Raw genomic sequence first — 20,491 nt, 5'->3', positions numbered from 1 at the left:
AAATACATTAGTGTAATTCAGGTTATAGAACTCAGTGCAGGGATAACTGGGTGGGGTTTAGTGGCCTGCAATGTGCAGGTCACACAAGATGATCTGGCCTGAAACTCTCTGATTCTATGACATTCCTGCTAATGGAGCATTCAAAACTGTCCCCAAAATGGCATTCTACTAGCACTTTAAGCCATCTTAATAAAAACGAGCATTCGTGTTTGGTTTGTTCTGTGAAATGAGTTGAAAGGTCTCAGTACAGTTCCAGGGATAGCTTGAAAACCCCATCACACAATGGGGACCAACTGGCATCCTTTTTTGGCAGTCTCAGGAGTGACACCAGTAGTGAATGGGCAAGAGGCTGAACCATCCTCTCATGCCTGCTATTGATCACTTCAGATCAGGGTTGAGAAATGTTGAGGAGGGAATAAGACAAAGCAGACTGTACTCTGGGTCCAGGAGTATCTGATCTGTGGATAAATAGAGACCTTTAGTCCTCAAGGCTGGCTTTCCACAAAGCTCCATTTTCTCTCTCTTTCTTTCATAGATTCTAAGGCCAGAAGAGACCATGATGGCCATTTAGTCAGACCTCCTGTATAGCCCAGGCCATAGAACTTCCCCAAAATAATTCCTAGGGCAGATCTTTTAGAAAAATATCTCATCTGAATTTTAAAATGGTCAGTGATGAAGAATCCACCACAACCCTTGGTAAATGGTTCCACTGATTAATTATTCTTGCCATTAAAAAAATGACACCTTATTTCTAGACTGAATTTGTCTCGCTTCAACTTCCAGACATTGGATCGTGTAATACCTTTCTCTGCTAGATCAATGGTTCCCAAACTTTAACAACCTGTGAACCCCTTTCACTAAAATGTCAAGTCTCATGAACCCCCTCCTAAAAATGAATATTTCCAGGGATTTTCTCCTTTACCTGAGTATAAATTATAAAAGCAGTGATCTTGGAAATATAAAATTTGTTTTTATGACATGCTTATTACACATTATTTATTAATTAGTTATCATTAAAGTATTTTTATTACATTATGAAAACGGCAACACTCTTCCAAGATCTCACTTTTGTAGCTTGTATCACTTTGAATAAACCTGTTATAAGACAAGGCTCCTATGCTTCATCAAGTAGTATCAGATGTGAAACAGTGTGAAGGTATTTAAGAAGCCAACTCAAAGAGTTCCTCCTACACAAGCATTCAGGTCTTGAGCAGTCCAGGCAAACAACGCACGTTACAACAAAGCTTAAACTTGTTCTTCATAATAATTTAAAAAACAATACTAGCTGAGTATTTATTTTTAAAAACAGCAAAAAATACCCACCTCCCTTTCCATTTCTTAGAAGGAGTCTTGAAGGTTAAATCTCCTCAGCGTGATAGATATGTTTGCTTTGAACTGCTTAGCTCTTGGAAGTCCAGGGGCTCTGGGCTGCTGGCCCCATGCTGCCCGGAGTCCCTAGGGTCAGTTCTGTCCGCCATTAGGGATTTTTTTCCCGAGAACCCCCGTAACATTTCGCGAACCCCCAGCGGTTCACGAACCCCAGTTTGGGAAACACTGTGCTAGATGGAAGAGCCCATTATTAAATATGTGTTCCCCATGTAGGTACTTAGACTATAATCAAGTCACTCCTTAACCGTCCCTTCGTTAGACTCAAGATGCTCAAGCCTATTTAGCTTAGCAACATAAGGAATGTGTTCTAATCCTTTAATCGTTCTCGTGGCTCTTCCTGAACCCTCTCCAATTTATCAAAATTCTTCTTGGATTGTGAGCTCCCAAACCGGACACAGGATTCCAGCAAAGGTCTCACCAGTGGCAAATACAGAGGTACAAGAACCTCTCTACTCCTACTCGAGGTTCCCCTGTTTATGCATCCCAGGATCGTAATAGCTCTTTTGGCCACAGCGTCACACTGGGAGCTCCTGTTCAGCTGATGATCCACCATGACCCCTGTCATAACTAGAAAGGGAAGGGTAACAACCCTCCTGTATACAATACTCTAAAATCCCTCCTGGCCAGAGGCACCAAAATCCTTTTACCTATAAAGGGTTTAAAAGCTCAGGTAATCTGGCTGACACCTGACCCAAAGGACCAATAAGGGGACAAGATACTTTCAAATCTTGGGGAGGGGGGAGGCTTTTGTTTGTGTGCTCTTTGTTTTTGGGTGTGTTCGCTCTTGGGACTAAGAGGGACTGAACATCAATCCATGTTCCCCAAATCTTTCTGCACAAGTCTCTCATATTTCAAACTTGTAAGTAAACAGCCAGGCAAGGCGTGTTAGTTTTATCTTTGTTTTCTCAACTTGTAAATGTTTCCTTTGCTAGAGGGTTTACCTCTGTTTGCTGTAACTTTGAACCTAAGGCTAGAGGGGGTTCCTCTGGGCTCTTTGAATCTGATTACCCTGTAAAGTTATTTTCCATCCTGATTTTACAGAGATAAATTTTACCTTTTCTTTTAATAAAATTCTTCTTTGAAGAACCTGATTGATTTTTCATTGTTTTAAGATCCAAGGGTTTGGATCTGTGTTCACCAGGACTAACTGGTGAGGGGATTATGAAGCCTTCCCAGGGAAAGGGGTGTAGGGACTTTGGGGGATATTTTGGGGGAAGAGGAATTCCAAGTGGTCCTTTCCCTGTTTCTTGTTAAAGGACTTGGTGGTGGCAGAGTATTAAAATTTAACCTAAGCTGGTAGAAATAAGCTTAGGGGGTCTTTCATGTGAGTCCCCACATCTCTACCCTAAAGTTCAGAGTGGGGAGGGAACCTTGACTACCCCCAAATCTTTTTCAAAGTCACTGCTTCCAAGGAGAGTGCCCCATCCTGTAAGTATGGCCTATGTTCGTTGTTCCCAGATTTATACATTTACATTGAGCCGAATTAAAATACGTATTGTTGGCTTCCGCCCAGTTTACAAGTGATCTAGATGACTCTGGGTTAGTGACCTGTCCTCTTCATTATTTACCACTTCCCTAATTTTTGTGTGAGGTATACTTTCTCTGATATGTGTGTGTCATATCTGAATATAAGATGTATTATTGATTATAGGTGCAATACCCGCAAATACATGTGTATTTGTGCGTGTGGGTGTGTATACAGATGTATCTGTACATAAGGGTGAGAGCCTCAGCTGGTATAAATTACCACAGCTCCATTAAAGTCAATGGAACGCTGCCAATTTACACCAGATCCGAATATATAATTTCCAAAATCATTGTAGAATTTCCTTGATTTCAAACATTTATTTCTCAACTGAGTCTTTAATCCCCTCTGCTGTTAGTGATGTGTGCTTTTTTTCCACTAAGGTCTCCTTTCCTAGTGAAAACGCAGTGGATGTTAATGACATTGAAATAGATGGCTACATTTTAAACTACTCGGTTGTGCTAAAGCTCACCAATCCTTTGTAGTTAGCAAATGGAATTCTGCAACTGAATGAATGGAAAATAGAGGTGGCAGTTTTCCATTTAGAACTGGCGATCGGCTGCTATTGGTTTTGCTGCAGGCCAGACAGTCTTGAAAATAGGCTGGCAAATCATGGTGAGAGCCCTATCATTTAATTTCCAGCTTTAAGTAAAAGCTATTCAGCATCGCAGTCCCTGTCACATACCTTTCTTAGCACTCCCTCAGATCCTTTATTTTCAACTTAAGAATCTATTTTTGGCGAGGATGGCCACAGAGAATTTACAAAGCTCCAGCTCTCATCACACACCTTAATGATTTCTTTCCATTAACCTTGGGCACAGTGGTTTGCAAAATCACTCTTCCTGCAGCACAGCAGAGTGGGAGGCTCATGGACATCTAGCTAACCCACAGTTACTTAGTTGCAGTCAAGTCTGGAATCCTCCTTCTAGTAAATGGGACTGGAGAAGTCTCCATGCTTGTGTCTGCATGTGTTGTGTGTGTGGGTGTCAGTGCATATGGCACTCCTCAGTGTGTGCTAATGCATTCTGAGCCTGTCCTGGGGACAGTTAATGGGAAGGAACCTTTCACAGAGTTCTCCTCTGGGGTAGTTCTCCCCATTTGCTCTGTTGGCGGCAGAGTTTGCCACCTACTAATGCCACAGATCCCAGAAAAGCAATGAGAGGCTGGGGTATCCACATAAAGCCCCCGTGACTCCATGCTGGCTCTGGGTCTCTGCCTTTTTTTCCTTTGGAGCTGCAGCCAGTAAGTGCCACAGGGACCCCTGTAAAGAAGGTGCCTGACTATAAAGGGAATGACTGAGGTTTTATTACAGTTTTGCCCTTAGCTTCTCAGGGCAGGTGGGAAGTGATGCACACTCGCCTATCATCTCCTTCCCTGCTCCACCCACACCCTCCATGCAACTTGTGGAGAATGCCCCCCACCCCCATTTAAAATCCGGAGGAAGTGGAGAACAGAGGCAGGTGATCTGTTTCCCACCTGGAAGACTGAGTCCCTCCTTACATGCAGATTGTGCAACTGGGTCCATTACCAGGCTATCCGAGTATTTCCAAAAGAGCACAGAAAGGATCCCAAAGATCACCCTCCTTCGGAAAGCAGTAGCCGAAGTTTCAAACCACTTGGATCCATTTTTCAATAGTGCTTCTCAAAAAGGAGGAAAAACTCAGTTTAGAGGATGGTCTCTTATATTTCTGTTTGAAGTTATTGCTTTACAAATGGACAGGAAATCAGATATGGGAAGGGTCTTGTCGATAAATATTTCATCCCACCAATGCACACAGCTTCCTGAAAACAGAGAGCTTCTCTTTTTCATTTTTAGAGTCAGCAGAAAAATGCTGTATGTTTGGATAAGGGAAAAATTGTGGTGTGTGTGTTGGGGGGGGGGGTTAGATTAAAATAATGTTATATTTTTGCAATTTTCTTCACTTCACAGAAATATTTGTTGAATAATTCACAGCAGAGGAGGTTCTTCCACAGAGGACAGTAATCTTTCATTTATTGGCTACACTCTGGCAGACTGCAGAAGAGCTCCTAATTCTGAAATATATCATGGCCTTGAGTCTTGTGAAATGTAGCTCTGCTCCCATATATAATTTCATTTGCTCAGGAGCCAGTCTGGACGCTAATAAGCAAGGTATAAAAAGGAATGTGTTATGGATCTCACCTTGGAGGTGTGGAATAGGCTATGTGTTAACATATTGGATCTTCCATTCTGGATTTAAGACTGTAATTCGTTATATTGGATTCCAAAGTAAAACGGCCAAGGTAGGCATCAAAGCGAGTGAGTGATGTTGGAGTTATGGAGCATCAAGTAACACAATGTTGCATGTGTTATGAGAATGCAGAAATAGTAACATAGCCTGGAAAAACCTTACACCACACAGAGACTCAGCCTAAAGACTGATATGCCTTAGACCACTGTTTCTCAGCCTTTTCAAATTGGTGACGCCTTATTCAAAGTCACTTTTTTTTAATTCCCCTTACTTTTATTGTAAATGGAAGAGTAAAAATGATCAGTGATAACCCTAGATAATTCATCTGTGTGTGTGTTTCAGAGAGTACCGCATCTTAAAGGTTGACAGAGAGTACCGCATCTTAAAGGGTAAGAGTGTGCGGAGAGTGGGGAAGCGAGATGTTCTGTGCTTTAGACGGTAATCACGCTATCAGTGCCTTGTGAGAAACACTATGTTAGATGTTAGAAGAAAGAGCAGGTTGACCCAGAGGCGGACATGAATACAGGCTTCTTTATGGCGATACTTGTTCTCCTGGACCCAATTGTCCAGTAAGCACTGAATTAGTTACAGCACATTCTTTTTGTCTAAGTTAGTATGTACACACCTACATCGTCACAACACCCCCAAAACTCTTATTAAGGAATAAAAACACCCATTTTGTTAGTAAATCACAGGTGAAAGTAAGCCAGTACGGTGTACCTGCAAGAGCCAGTACGCCGTGCCGGACTGCCCTGGCTTCCGTGACGGGGATTTAAAGGACTCGGAGCCACCTGCCACTGCAGGGAGCCCAGAGCCCTTTAAACCCCCGCTCCCCCCGCAGCTCAGCGCCTAGACTGGGTCCGGGATTTAAAAGGCTCGGAGCTCCCTGCTGCTGTGGGGAGCCCAGAGCCCTTTAAATCCCGCCCGCAGCTCCGGCAGCTGGGCTGGGGCCAGGATTTAAAGGGCCCAGAGCTCCTGCCGCTGCAGGGAGCCGGCTGCCATCTCTGCAGCTGGGAGCCCCAGGTTGATTTAAAGGCCCTGGGGCTCCCAGCCACAGCCGGAGCCCCAGGGCCTTTAAATCTTGAGAGGCCCTGCCTCTTCCGATTGAGGCCATGCCTCTTGCGGATGAGGCCATGCCCCCTCAGAACTCCGGCAGTACCGTTAAGTCCTGTAAGTTACTTTCACCCCTGTAGTAAACCCACCTCTATCAATTACTCATAGCATTACACATACTTTTACCTTGAAGATACATTCCTTTGCAACACTTCGTTGCCATAAATCTTCCTCATTAGCAGATCTCAGGGGAGGAAGGAAGGGGCCATGAACAGTTCTCAGGGGAGAGAGGGGAAGGGGCCCTAAGGCAGGGCTGGTTTATGTAGCTGGGAAAGGGAGGGAGGGGCAGATAACATTCCTTTTACCTTCTTTTACACAAAGGGCATTTCTCCTGCAGCTTCTGCAGCCGCATCCTTATCAATCTTTATGAGCAACAGAGAAGGGAAGAATCTGGCAACTTATATTTTAGACAAAGAAATACTGAAGGATTTGCAGCGTATGTATTAGACTATTTCCTACATATGCCTTTGTCCCCTAATACCATGTCAGCACATTAGCAGCTTATTGTTATACTTAACCCTAAAATATCCCAACATCAGACACTGTTGGATATGGGGGGGTGCTATAAAAGCCAATACAAAGGCTAATATATACAGTGCGGGCATTTCCTTCTGCAAAGAACCACGTCTGAAGCACTGGAAGTCAATGACTGGTTGGATATCTCGTGCTTCTGCATAAAGATAACAGAACTAGCCGGTCTGGAAAGGGTAATGGATCAATGCACTAAGAAGTTAGGTCCCAAGCATACTATGTGCTCTTTGTGGGGTGACACCTGCAACCACATGCAGCCCATAGACTTTAATAGCACCCCCTCAGACCTGCCACGTGGAGCTCACTGAGCGGTCATGGTCTTAGCATCACGGTCCAGCAGTCCTTACTCAAGCAAAATTCCTATTGAAGTCAATAAGACTTTTCCTGCGTAGTCCAGATGAGTCCCACCCTATGGTTAGCTGTCTTGGAGGTAAATGGCTAATTAATAAGACAATTTGAATTTGGTGGCCCAATCCACAAATATCTATGCACATGGGTAAATTTACTCACAGGACTACTCCAGGTATTGATGTGCAAAAGTATTTTCAGGATCCAGGGCCAACGTTTGTGATTCGTTAGTTATGTGTCTGACTGTGCAGGCATTTACTGTCGAGCACAGACTAACTGCTGTGAATTATCCTGCAGTACGCTGGGATTGCTCTCAGTAGTAAATGTTTGCAGGTTGGGCCCTGCATTTTCTGCTTGCATGCAGAAACCTTGGGCCTCTTTCCACACTGTGTGAATCCAGTGTTATGCCGGCACAATTCAGCCCTTTTCCGTGCAATGGCTTTCATTTAGATGAACCCAGCAGTGAACCGAGCCCCTCGAGCCTAAGTGTAATGTCACCTCTGTTTTTAAGAAATTGTCATACCAAAGAAGCAGCTATGACTTTATTTAGGAAATTTGATAACGAGGAAGGACAATATTGTGATTGAGGCATTGGGACTCAGGAGATCTGGGTTCAATTCCGTGCCCTGCCATAGACTTCCTGTGGGACTTCGGCAAGTCACTTAGGATTTGAGTAAGCAAAGCGCTTAAGCATGTACTTATGTATTCATTTCAGTGGTGCCTTTATCTCTCTCTATGTCAATTCTCCATATGTAAAATGAAGAGTGTACCTACTTTCTCCTATTTTTTGTCTGTTTTATCTGCTTAAATTATAAGCTCATTAGGGCAAGGTTGAGCTCTTACTAGGTATACATCTACACTGCAGCTGGAAGCATGCTTCCCAGCTCAGGCAGACAGACGCACTAGCTCTGTTTGGGCTAGCACACTAAAAACAGCAGTGTAGCCAGAGATAGCACAGGCTAGTGGTTCACGCTAGTCACCCAAGTACGTACTCGGGGGTCCAGGCATGCTTGTTCTCAGGCAGCTAACTCAAGCTGTGCTATCTTTGGTGACTCAACTATCTTTAGTCAAGCTAGCATGTCGGTCTACCCGAGCTGGGAAACATACTTCCAACTGCAGTGTAGACATATGCTCTATGTACGTACAGGGCCTAGCACAATGGAGCCCCAGTCTCAGTTGGGCCCTTCAGAGGCTGCTCTGAGCAGGGCCGGCTCCAGGCACCAGCCCACCAAGCTTGTGCTTGGGGCGGCACCTGGAAGGGGGCGGCGCGGTGCTCTGGCTCTGGCCGCCGGGGAGAGCAGAGCCCCAGGCGGGCTCGCCGCCCTCCCCCCGGCGCTCTGGCCGCCAGGGAGAGCGGAGCCGCAGCGGGCTCGCCGCCCTCCCCCCGGCACTCTGGCCGCCGGGGAGAGCGGAACCCCGAGCGGGACTCGCCGCCCTCCTCCCCCGGCGCTCTGGCCGCTGGGGAGAGCGGAGCCCCGACCGGGACTCGCCGCCAGGGAGAGCGGAGCCCCGGCCGGGGCTCACTGCCCTCCCCCCGGGGCTCCGGCCGCCCTCCCCTGCCGTGCAGGGGCGGGGGGGACAGCCGGAGGCTTTTTTGCCTGGGGCGGCAAAAAAGCCAGAGCCGGCCCTGGCTCTGAGGTAAATAACACAGACCATATGATGAGGCAGAGTGTCCCCACAATGGCAGCAGGGAGGTTAAGGAAGCTGACAGGGTCCTCACTGGCAACAAAAGTTAGGGAAAGTTTGTGGGCCCAGTTGGCCCCGCCCCACTGTATCTGCAACGGCAGGCCTGGAGAGAGCAGATGACAGGAGAGGGCCTCTCCCAGTTGAGGGCGGAGCAGGAGGGAAGATGGCACTCTGCTTCCCTTGGCGGGAGAGAGCCTGGCTGCAGCACTGAGACGGAACTCGCCAGCCAGCCAGACCAACCCTCCTGGGAGGGGCGACCAGATCCCGGGAAGGAAATCAGCAGAAGCACAGACTAAGTAGAAGGGTAGGGCCCCATTGAGGGTTTGTGGGAGGACTCTGGTTTTGAATTGTGTTTATTTTTGTTCCTGATTACCTTTGACCCTTAAACAGCCTGAAAGGGGTAGAACTGAAGGGTGTTTAGGCAGGAAGCCCAAATCACCACTATGCTGGACCTCATTGGGACAAAGACACACCAGCAGAGACCCACAGCTGGATGAGTTGTGCCCAGAAGGGACAAGGGGGTTCCATCCTGACAACCCAGTCACAAATCCTGTATGGCTGTATATATGGATTGCCTCGCTCTGATTCTCTCTGTTCTGCCGTATTGTATATTAGACGACACATTTAATGATTTAAAACAATAAAAGTGAAGGGAGGCGGGGGCGGGGAAGGCGGAACTCGAGAGACAGCCTGAGAAAGCACACCTGCAGTTTTTTATCGGACTTTCAGTTCCCAGTAAAAACACCTTCTTACCCCTACAGTTTTTCCCGCCATTGCTTCTTGATTGGGCTACTTCAAAAGTGCTGGACGTTTACTGAGTGTCATGCTGAATAATGTATTGGATTATTATTAGATTGGTTGCAATGAATTCTATGTTGATGTATCATTTCCTTTGCATAATGTGGCAAATAACTACTGGATTTATTATGTCGAGAGAAGTTCGGAGCGTTGACAGGGCTCTCTAAACTGAAATGCCGACTCGGTGGGGAGTTTGTGCTTTATATTTAATGTTAAATTCAAGATGTTGCACATTTTTTGCTCACTTTTGAAGGAAAAAAATCAAATGACTGGTTTGCGTTAGTTGGGCAAAGTGACATCTACAGCTGGAAAATTATCTGTTGAATAATTCATTTAAAAATAGCACAGAGTTAATCAAAAAATTATTCAGCAAATATTATTCGACCAGCTCTGCTGACATCATGCCTTATCAAGATGGGTCTAATTTTTTTAAGCACCACCATTTCATGATTAGCAGGCTCATTCTTTTGCAATTTTTCTTGCTGGTTGGCTCATGTCATAGGCTGACTCCTAAAGAAAAACGACCTTTCAGCCCACCCATTGCTGCATATTTAATGCTAAAATGACACTGGTTAAAATTAAGTTTTAATTTATTACTGTATGTCTCACCTGATCCTTGTATATCAGTGGTGAATGATGGTCTTTTGCTTGATGAACTGGACTGGGATTCAGGGGATGCTGGTTTCTGGACTTCCTGTGACACCTTGGGAAAGTCTTAATCTCCCTGGACCTCAATTAACCATGTGTAATGGGAATAATAGTCTTTCCTTTCTGCTGTCTATTTGGATTGTCCCCTTTTGGGAGCAGAAGCTGATTCTGGGGTCACAATCTGGGTTGAGACCTTTGGGGCTACCTTGAGACAGCTGATAATAGTTTTGATTGGTTACATTTTAATATTCTAACCTTATCAAAGGAGCCTGGGGGTTAGCTGCACTGCTGGTTGTTTATGAGACCAAGCACGTAATAGGGTCAACTGTAGTGGAAAAAAAACCTTTAGCCCTGTCTCCTGGTCCATTGCATTTATGTATGCTGCGTACTCTCTGGGGGTTCAAGGCCATGGCTGAGTTCAGACCACATTACCCCACCTGATTAGAAATGTAGAAGGTTGGTTGGTTGAAGTCAACATTAGAGCTGCTAATTCTTGAGACTTTATCACAATCTTGCAATATCTTGCAATACCCCAGCTGCTGAAATCAAGAGATTGCACGAGAATCACAGCTTTTATTTAACCAGACAGTGTCTATCCCTTATGGTTGCAAAGAAAAGCTTGACTGTGTAAAGTGAGTGCTCTCAAAAGGCTCAGAAAGCAAATAAAAAGAGCCCCACATTTTTTTAATTTTTGTAAATCACAGGATTGCAAATCTCCTCATTTTGGGGGGGCCTAACATCATTTTTGAACCCTTGAGGATGGCAGCATAGCCCCAGTGAAGTCACCAGCCCCAGAGAGATCAATCATTTGAAGCTTTTGTATCATTAATGAAAAGTTTTCCCCCCATTGGCTTTCTGTGCTGTACAGCTGAGATCTCATCTTGCTTGAAACAGACATGACTGTGTGCATCTTGCTTTAGGAAAGACCTACACAGGATAACTCAGAGATGTTGCGTTGCAGTTGATAAAATAAAAAAATAATTTCAGATTAATCGTGGGTGTGAAATTGACACCCAGCATCATTCCTCACAAAGACTTTAAAATCCTGGTTGGCTGAATCCAAAGGAGTTTGGAGAACAGCTAAAATAATATATCTTAAATATATGTTTGGTGCCTCTGTACAGGGCCGGCACAACCCATTAGGCGACCTAGGCGGTCACTTAGGGCACTAACATTTGGGGGGCGGTGACCACGGCGGCTGGATCTTCGGCTGCCCCGGTCGTCGTCGGTATTTCAGGGGCAGGACCTTCCGCCGCCTCTGTCGGGGGCGGCATTTCGGGGGCAGGACCTTCTGCCACCTAGGGCGGCAAAAAAGTTGGCGGTGCTCCTGCCTCCGTACTGTGGTGATAGGCACCTTAGAAAGATACAGATAACTGATCCATCACTAAACATGGCTTCCATTCCTCCTTATATGCTTTTTATTCCCCCAAATACATGCATCTAAATTGCCCAAGTGTTATAGTCTCCTTGGCAGCTGACCCCACGCTTTTTGACTTGCGTTTCCTACACGCATTAACATCTAGGGCTCCATCAAACACACCAAGCAGAAGGAGTTTCTTGCATTGCAAATACCTCTTTATGCAGAAGAGATGTGATCTCTATCTCTCCTGCTTCCATGGAGAGAATGCAAATGCCTGGCCCAGACACAACAGTTTGCATCTTATGAAAAGGTTCTGAGAGGAAATATATGTAAAGGAAATGCCACCTTCTGAAACCAGAGTTGTGGGTATTTATCAGGACAGTGAGATCATCGTCTGCTCAATGTAAAAAGTAAGGTTATTACTGGGATCTCCCCAAACTCTTTTGAAGACAGGTGGAATAGTGGGGTTCTACTAGTCAGCGGAATATTTCAGTCTTTTTCTTTTTCTGGCTACTGTCTAAATTAACAGTAGCTCCCCTTTCTCTGCAACCCTGTTTCTTCCACTTCCCTGGATTTTGTGGGGCTTCTTTGTTACAAACATACACACACACACGCCTATATCACCATCCTTCTCCTTCTTAGCTACAATTCTCTGCTCCTTAAGGTTCATTTCTGGTCTCCCTTCCTTCCTCTGCCATATGTGTCCCTCTCGTCATGCCACTACAGTTTGTCTCTCTTTCCCTTTGTTACTTTCTCCTTCTTCCTGCCTTCTCTAGCCCACCCCACCCGGAGTGTACCCAGCAGCAAAGGAGCCTGTTCAGTAGCACATTCCCAGTAGCACTTTGGAAATACCAAAGATCCCACAGTCCTGGCATTGCTAGGAATATGCTGCTCTGTAAGAGCATAGGTGTGACCCTATGCTGGAAGAGGACTTCAGGGGAGGAGACAGACTGCTAAACCAAAGGGAAGCAAGTGTGGAGAGACTCACAGACAGAAGGGAAAGATTCTCCCCTCAGGCATTCAAGTACTTGACCCTATCCACATTGGGCTGGGAAATGAGCTATGGCAAGAAAAGTCACGGTAATAATGTTGGCACCTTGTTACACACCAGATCTCCACCCAGTGTTCGGTCGTGTCTGTTAACTTTAGTGGCAGCAAGACCTTTTTACTCCTGCTAGCAATGCCAAGCAGGGAAGTCATTTTGGCTTGTGGTTAAAGCACGCGACTGGCACTCAGGAGATCTGGGATCACTTCCTGGCTCTGCCGCAGACACCCTTTGTAACCTTGGGCAAAATCACTTTCTTTGCCTAATTTTTCACGTGTAAAATGGGGATAAGGATGCTTCCTTCCTTCACCCCCTCCCCTCCCCTTATCTCAGTTGTGACTTCTTGGCACTACTATAATACAAATGATAATAATAGAGCTAACACGACTATGGGAGAGGGAGTTGGATTCTTGTCCGGCTTGTGTCTCTCATCAGTAGAATTAGCTTAGCTCCAGATAAAGCCTCTTTATCTCCCAGCTCATTTGCCCCTTAACTACTCTGTAATATACGGTAATTTATTTGGGCCAGGGTAGGAACCTATAAGAGCACACCTTGTCCTTTCCTATCCAAGAGTGACTTCTCCATAGTGACAGTCACAAAAGTTGCCCTTTCTTGCAAATCTAACGGGCCTGCTATGGAGTCACCAAGAGACAATGAATGTGGGAGCCCCACAGTGCCAGCTACACATTCAGATCAGAACCACACAGAAAGGGACCGTCCACATTAGCTTCAAGCATTGCTTCAGCTCAGTTTTCAACACAGCTTGACCTGCCAGAGTGAACACTCTGGCCTTTTCCATACCAGGATTTTTAATCCTAAAATTTCCCACTGTTGCTACCACTAGAGTAGCTGCACACATGGTGGCAATGGTGCCACCGCATTACTGAAGACATATAGCCCATGTGCGATGGTGATTTCACCATTGTCTAGGCCTGTTCTGAGGAGGGTTAGACAGTGGAGCGGTTAAAGTGCCAGTGGCTGGCTACTCAATAGACTTTTCTTCTTTGGAAAATTAAGGTCTATTAGAACGCAACCATAAGGAGTTGTGTTAACAAACATGATGCTCTAACACAGAGGTGGGCAAACTACGGCCCGTGGGCCACATCCGGCCCGGCCCCTGAGCTCCTGGCCCGGGAGGCTCGCCCCCGGCCCCTCCCCTGCTGTTCCCCCTTCCCTGCAGCCTCAGCTTGCTCTGCCGCCGGCACAATGCTCTGGGCGGCGGGGCGGCGAGCTCCTGGGGCAGCGCAGCTGCAGATCCCGGCCTGACCCGGTGCTCTGTGCTGCGTGGTGGTGTGGCTGGCTCCGGGTGGCGCGGCTGTAGCGCCGTCAGCCACCACTGTTCCAGGCAGCGCGGTAAGGGGGGAGGGAGCGGGGGAGTTGGCTAGAGGGCAGGGGAGTCCGGGGTGGTGGTCAGGGGGTGGGGATAGGGGTCAGGGCGGTCAGAGGGCAGGGAACAGGAGGGTTGAATTGGGACAGGGGTTCCAGGGGGCAGTCAGGAAGGAGGGGGGGCGTTGGATGGGGCGACGGAGGGCAGTCAGGGGTAGGAGTTCCTGGGGTGGTCAGGGAGAAGAGGTGGTTGGATGGGGCAGGGGTCCTGGGAGGCAGTCAAGAATGAGAGCTGGGGCAGTCAGGGACGGAGGTTCCAGGGGGTTCCAGGAGCTGTCAGGGGACAGGGAACAGGGGGGGTTGGATGGGGCAGGAGTCCCAGGGGGCCATCCGGGGGTGAGAAGCAGGAGGGGTCAGATGGGGGCGGGGGCCAGGCCATGCCTGACTGTTTGGAGAGGCACAACCTCCCCTAACCGGCCCTCCATACAATTTTGGAAACCGATGCGGCCCTCAGTTTGCCCACCCCTGCTCTAACATGACTTAAAATTTTTGTGTAGACAGGCACAATGATATTCAATGGAATTCTTCATAGTGCAGGAAATTCTATGCAGGACAACTAGAATTTTAAGACTCCAAGAATGCATGAAAGATCAAAATATTATAGATACCAAACAAGCTCCAATCCTATATTAAAATCCAACTATACCTTGACTAAACAAGTCATGAGTATTTTCAGTGTGACCAAAACACTTTTTATGATGATCCCATTTGTTTGTGCAGGTTTCACCACTTACATTTTAAACTATGCTTTCAGAAGTCCTGAGTGGTATTTCACTGGTTTGTAGGAAATGAAAGAAAAACACATTAGCAATTCAGATAAACTCACACTGACGCTTGGACAGTTAGCTGCTTTTTCTGATTGGAATTAATATGTTGCCTTTTTGTCTTGCACTAACCAGAGAGACACCCCACCCTCTTCACAAAGCCGCTGGGAACTTCTGTTAGCTCTAAGGCAGATGTGACCTTCCTCCCCCCTGTTCTTATTCACAGGGTAGAATGTTTGGCTTATTTCTCTATAGAGGATTTACAACTGCTAATTATTTTTCAGTTTGGCCATTTTACTACTGGAAGATGCTTCATCAGAATTATATGTGCAAAGATATTCATAGCGGTGAAGAGTAAAGTTAAAATTTCAAGTTAACTAATTAAGCAAAAGTTCCTGTCTTGGTGGGTTTAGGCTTGATCTGAGCATGGGTCATAGAACCCTTTACATTTTTCTGTACATTTTTTGTATCAATGTTGAGATCCTTATTGATTGCTAAAAAACTTCTTGATCTGTCATAAACGTGTAAGGAAAAGAGCCCTCTCTTGCTAACTAGGTGAGGTTGAAACTGTTTTTCAATGGAAAATTATTTTTTTTTATTAAATTGTAGTTTTTCATGAAAGGTTAAAACTCTCAAGGGGAGACCATGGTGATGTTGTCCAACCAAGGAGCCCAGCCTACAGAAGAAACTAGGAATATGAAGAATCCCAAACTACAGCTCCCATGAGATACTGTGGCAGAGTTCCTAATAGATATATTTTGGTTTGGGGACAAAATATTTAAGTATTCCAATTTTTCAGTGGAAATATGAATATTCAGTGGGGAGAAAAAAACATTTTTGGCCAGCTGTAGGGCTAACAATGTGTCCCATTTCCACAGGCATTGCTATGTCGTCCTTGTTCTTTGACAGTTGAGAATATCACAGAGGGTATGAAAATCATTTCATTTTACTTTGGCCTGCAGTAGCATTTAAGGGAAAACGTGCAAAGAAGATGCTTCCTAATGAAAGGGCCTTTCCTCTTGTTGTTTTTTATTTAATATTCGTATTGTGGTAGCACCTAAAGGCCTCAACCCAGTTGGATTCCATTGGGGTAGGTGCTGAAAATGAGTATTATAAATGACCCCTTACCTCAAAAATCTTACAATCTAAAAGAGGAAATCTTTGCCAGTCCACAAAATGTGCAACACCGTAATTTCCTTATTGATCTTTTTTACCTAGTCTTTGTTCAGGTTTAACTCCCAGTGACTGCAGGGAGCATTTTGCCTGATGGGTAAAAATTGAGGCCCGATTTAACAAAGTACAAAAGCACAAGCCTAACTGTTAGCACTTGATCCCATTGATGTCAGTGGGACTAAAGCTAGGCAGACGGTTAAGGACCCTGCTTGATAAGTGTCTGAGCCCTGGTCTACACTACAGGGTTAGGTCGAATTTAACCGCGTTATGTCGATTTTATAATGAATGCATCTACACAACCAACCCAGTTCCATCGACATAAAGGGCTTTTAAAATTGACTTCTGTACTCCTCCCCGCCGAGGGGAGTAGCACTAAAATCGACCTTGCTGGGTCGAATTTGGGGTAGTGCAAATGCAATTTGATGTTATTGGCCTCTGGGAGCTATCCCAGAGTGCTCCAATGTGACCGCTCTGGACAGCACTTTCAACTCCGATGCACTAGCCAGGTACACAGGAAAAGCCCTGGGAGATTTTGAATTTCATTTCCTGTTCGGTCAGTGTGGCGAGCTCAGCAGCACAGGTGACCATGCAGTCCCCCCAGAACCGCAAACGAGCTCCAGCATGGACCGAAAGGGAAACACTGGATCTGATTGCTGTATGGGGAGAAGAATCTGTGCAGGCAGAACTCGGATCAAAAAGAAGAAATGCAAATATATATTCCAAAATCTAACAGGGCATGATGGACAGAGGCTACAACAGGGACACACAAGTTCCATATCCTCCTCACCCAGACTACAAAGAACGCGGGGGCAGGAGGCTCCAGGCACCCTGCCACTCCATTCCAGAGGATGGCCCAAGCAACAGAAGGCTGTCATTCAAACAGTTTTGATTTGTAGTGTGGCTACAATAAGCAATGTGGCCTTGTCCTTCCCTTCTCCCACACTCCACCCCACCCAGGCTACCTTGTCAGTTATCTCACTTTTTTTTTAATTAATAAAGAAAGAATGCCTGGTTTCAAAACAATAGTGACTTTATTTTCTTTGCCAGCTGTGACCCAAGAGGGGAGGGTGGTTGGCTTACAGGGAATTAAAATCAACAAAGGGGGCGGGTTTGCATCAAGGAGAAACACACACAACTCTCACACGGTAGCCTGGCCAGTCATGAAACTGGTTTTCAAAGCCTCTCTGATGTGCAGCGCGCCTAGCTGTGCTCTTCTAATCACCCTGGTGTCTGGCTGCTCAAAATTGGCCGCCAGGCGATTTGCCTCAACCTCTCACCCCGCCATAAACGTCTTCCCCCTTACTCTCACAGATATTATGGAGCACACAGCAAGCAGCAATAACAATGGGAATATTGGTTGCGCTGAGGTCTAACCTAGTCAGCAAACAGCGCCAGTGAGCTTTTAAATGTCCAAAGGCTCATTCTACCACCATTCTGCACTTGCTTAGCCTGTAGTTGAACTGCTCCTTACTACTGTCCAGGCTGCCCGTGAATGGCTTCATGAGCCATGGGAGCAAAGGGTAGGGTGGGTCTCCAAGGATAACTATTGGCATTTCAATATCTCCCACAGTACTTTTCTGGTCTGGGAAGTAAGTCCCTTCTTGCAGCTGTTCAAACAGCCCGGAATTCCTAAAGATGCGAGCGTCGTGCACCTTTCCCGGGCCGGCCATCCCACGTTGATATTGGTGAAACGTCCCTTGTGATCCACCAGTGCTTGCAGCACCATTGAGAAGTGCCCCTTGTGGCTCACGTACTGGTTGGCAAGGTGGTCCGGTGCCACGATAGGGATATGCGTTCCGTCTATCGCCCCACCACAGTTAGGGAACCCCATTGCAGCAAAGCCATCTACTATGACCTCCACATTTCCCAGGGTCACTACCCTTGATAGTAGAAGGTCAGTGATTGCATTGGTTACTTGAATCACACCAGTCCCCACAGTAGATTTGCCCACTCCAAATTGATTCCCGACTAACCAGTAGCAGTCAGGCATTACAAGCTTCCACAGGGCTATCGCCACTCGCTTCTCAACTGTCAGGGCAGCTCTCATCTTGGTATTCCTGCGCTTCGGGGTGGGGGAAAGCAACTCACAGAGTTCCAGGAAAGTGGCCTTATGCATGCGAAAGTTTCGCAGCCACTGGGAATCATCCCATACCTGCAACACTATGCGGTCCACCAATCTGTGCTTGTTTGCCAGCCCAGAATCGGCGTTCCACTGTATCAACCAGCCCCACTGCCTCCATGATGTCCCAATTGCCACATCCCGTGCTTTCAGGAGCGTCTGTGTCCATGTCCTCCTCACAATCGTCCTCGTGCTGCCGTCTCTTAGCCAGGTTCTGCACATACTACAGTATAATGCGTGAGGTGTTTACAATGCTCACAACAGCAGCGGTGAACTGAGCGGGCTCCATGCTTGCCGTGCTATGGCGTCTACACAGGTAACCTAGTAAAAAGGCACGAAATGATTGTCTGCAGTTGCTTTCACAGAGGAAGGGGAGACTGACGACATGTACCCAAAACCACCCGCGACAATGTTTTTGCCCCATCAGGCATTGGGAGCTTAACCCAGAATTCCAATGGGCAGCGGAGACTGTGGAAACTGTGGGATAGCCGCCCACAGTGCACCGCTCCGTGAGTCAATGCTAGCCATGGTACTGAGGACGCACTCTGCCAACTTAATGCGCTTAGTGGGGACATACACAATCGACTGTATAAAATAGATTTCTAAAGATCGACTTCTATAAAATCAAACTAATTTCTTAGTGTAGACATACCCGGAGTTAAGGAGGAGAAGGATGGCATAGAGGCAGGAAGAGGGAAGTAAGAGTACAGAGTGTGAAGAGAAAACTTTTTTAAAGGGGTCAAAAAGGTGTGTGTGGAGGGGTGGGGAGGAGAATGGAGATTCCTCTGTTCTTCTCTAGCCTCTCCCATTTTTCTGTTATCCTATCATCCAATTCCCTTCTCTTCTCCTTCATCTTTCCCTCGCTTCCTCTGCCTTTCACTTCTCCCTCTTGCCTTCTAGTCCCCTCCATGTCTTGAAAAGTTTTCATTGATTCTTTCTTTGTTAAATCCTCTCCTTGCAACTGCCACTAGCCTACACATGCCTTCTCCTCTGCAATGCCAACCTCCCCAGTAGCACATTATGTCCATGACTGACAGGAGACGCTGCCTGTGACAGCACCAATTCTACAGCGCAGTGGCCACCGGTGCAGTAAAAGATGAAAAAAAGGCAACCAGAAAGAGAGCTCAGAACCAGGATGTGCCCGTACAATGATTAAATTTGTTTCTTTAACAGAAGTAGAGTTGGCATGTATTGTACAAAGGGAGATCAGTATCATGCATTTATGGGTAATGCATGGTCTGTTCCTGTTTATACAGTAAGGCTAACTGAGTTTCAATTGCTGCAGCTGCATAAAGCAGTTTTCTGGTCCCACTAAGGTCAGGGTAGAATATTGTTGCATTCAGTATTAGTTTGCAAATTGCACTCTCATGGGTTTGACATAAAGTGATGAGGAATTGAATAAAATGTAAAATCATTCAGCGACATTAATTCTGCAAGTGTGGAACTGATGCAAAGGCTCCTTTTTTAAATTCTCTGTGTGACAGCAATGACTCAATACATCCATTAGAGTCCAGACTTTCAGCGGTCTGCAGATTAAAATCTCCAAGCAGTGGCTTTAGACAAGGAATTGAACAGAGCTGAAATGATAAAAACCCTGGGCATTTTGGGAGCAGTCCTGAATTGGGGCTCTTGTCACAACTGGTTCTGATCAAAGAGATGACTAGTTTTAACTCTCTTCCTACAGCAACCAGGGAAGATTGCAAGGTTTAAAAGTTTTCCCATCAGCCGCTTGCTGTTTTCTCTCTCTTCCAGTTGTGCCCTCTGAGACAGGGTTGCTCGAGCGGCTGTGTAACTGTGTCTGTAACTGTGACATTCCTTCCTTCCGCTCAAGCCTTCGGGTCTCATCCCTGCATAGAAATAGATTCAACCTTCAACATTCACCCCTACATACCTGCATTAAAGACCACTAAATGGCCTTCAGTGGCTGAGGAGTAAAATCACTGTCAGCTTCAATATCCCTCAAAATGTTGCAGTGCTAGGGAACTTCACTGTACATCCTGAGGTTTTTGGGCTTCTTTATAAAAGCAAGTGGTTCATAGACTCTTTACCGCACTGTTTCCTATGCAGTAGCTGATTTTATCACAAGGTTTACAGGATCTAATCCTCTGAGCCCCTGATCAGTTCCCCGCTTTAAATCTCTCCTGTACAGCCTCCATTTACCCTTTTGGTTGTGATTCATTTGCTCTCTAATGGATTTTGTAACACGGTGTACAAAAGATACATTATACAAATATACAGCCCTGTAATTGTGATATATCAGACACTCTAATGCAGGTGATCCAGGGATATCACCGATAAAACATTGTAGTTCTCTACTGCCTTTTACCCAAATATCCCAGAATGCTTTGTCAACATCAAGCCAGCCTTGTAATACCCTGAGGAAGTAAAGCTGTAAG

At 46.1% G+C, this 20,491-nt stretch overlaps 1 protein-coding gene across 1 annotated transcript in view; it reads left to right on the top strand.

Moving 5' to 3' along the window:
- TMEM132D (transmembrane protein 132D) overlaps positions 1 to 20,491 on the top strand; it is a 418,546-nt gene that overhangs the window by 257,031 nt on the left and 141,024 nt on the right. The gene's annotated exons all lie outside the window — the stretch shown is intronic.

The sequence above is a fragment of the Trachemys scripta genome, chromosome 15 (genome assembly GCF_013100865.1).
Source record: "Trachemys scripta elegans isolate TJP31775 chromosome 15, CAS_Tse_1.0, whole genome shotgun sequence".
Lineage (NCBI taxonomy): Eukaryota > Metazoa > Chordata > Testudines > Emydidae > Trachemys > Trachemys scripta.
The sequence above is the reverse complement of the archived record's forward strand: the minus strand, read 5'-3'. Positions and strand labels throughout refer to the sequence as shown.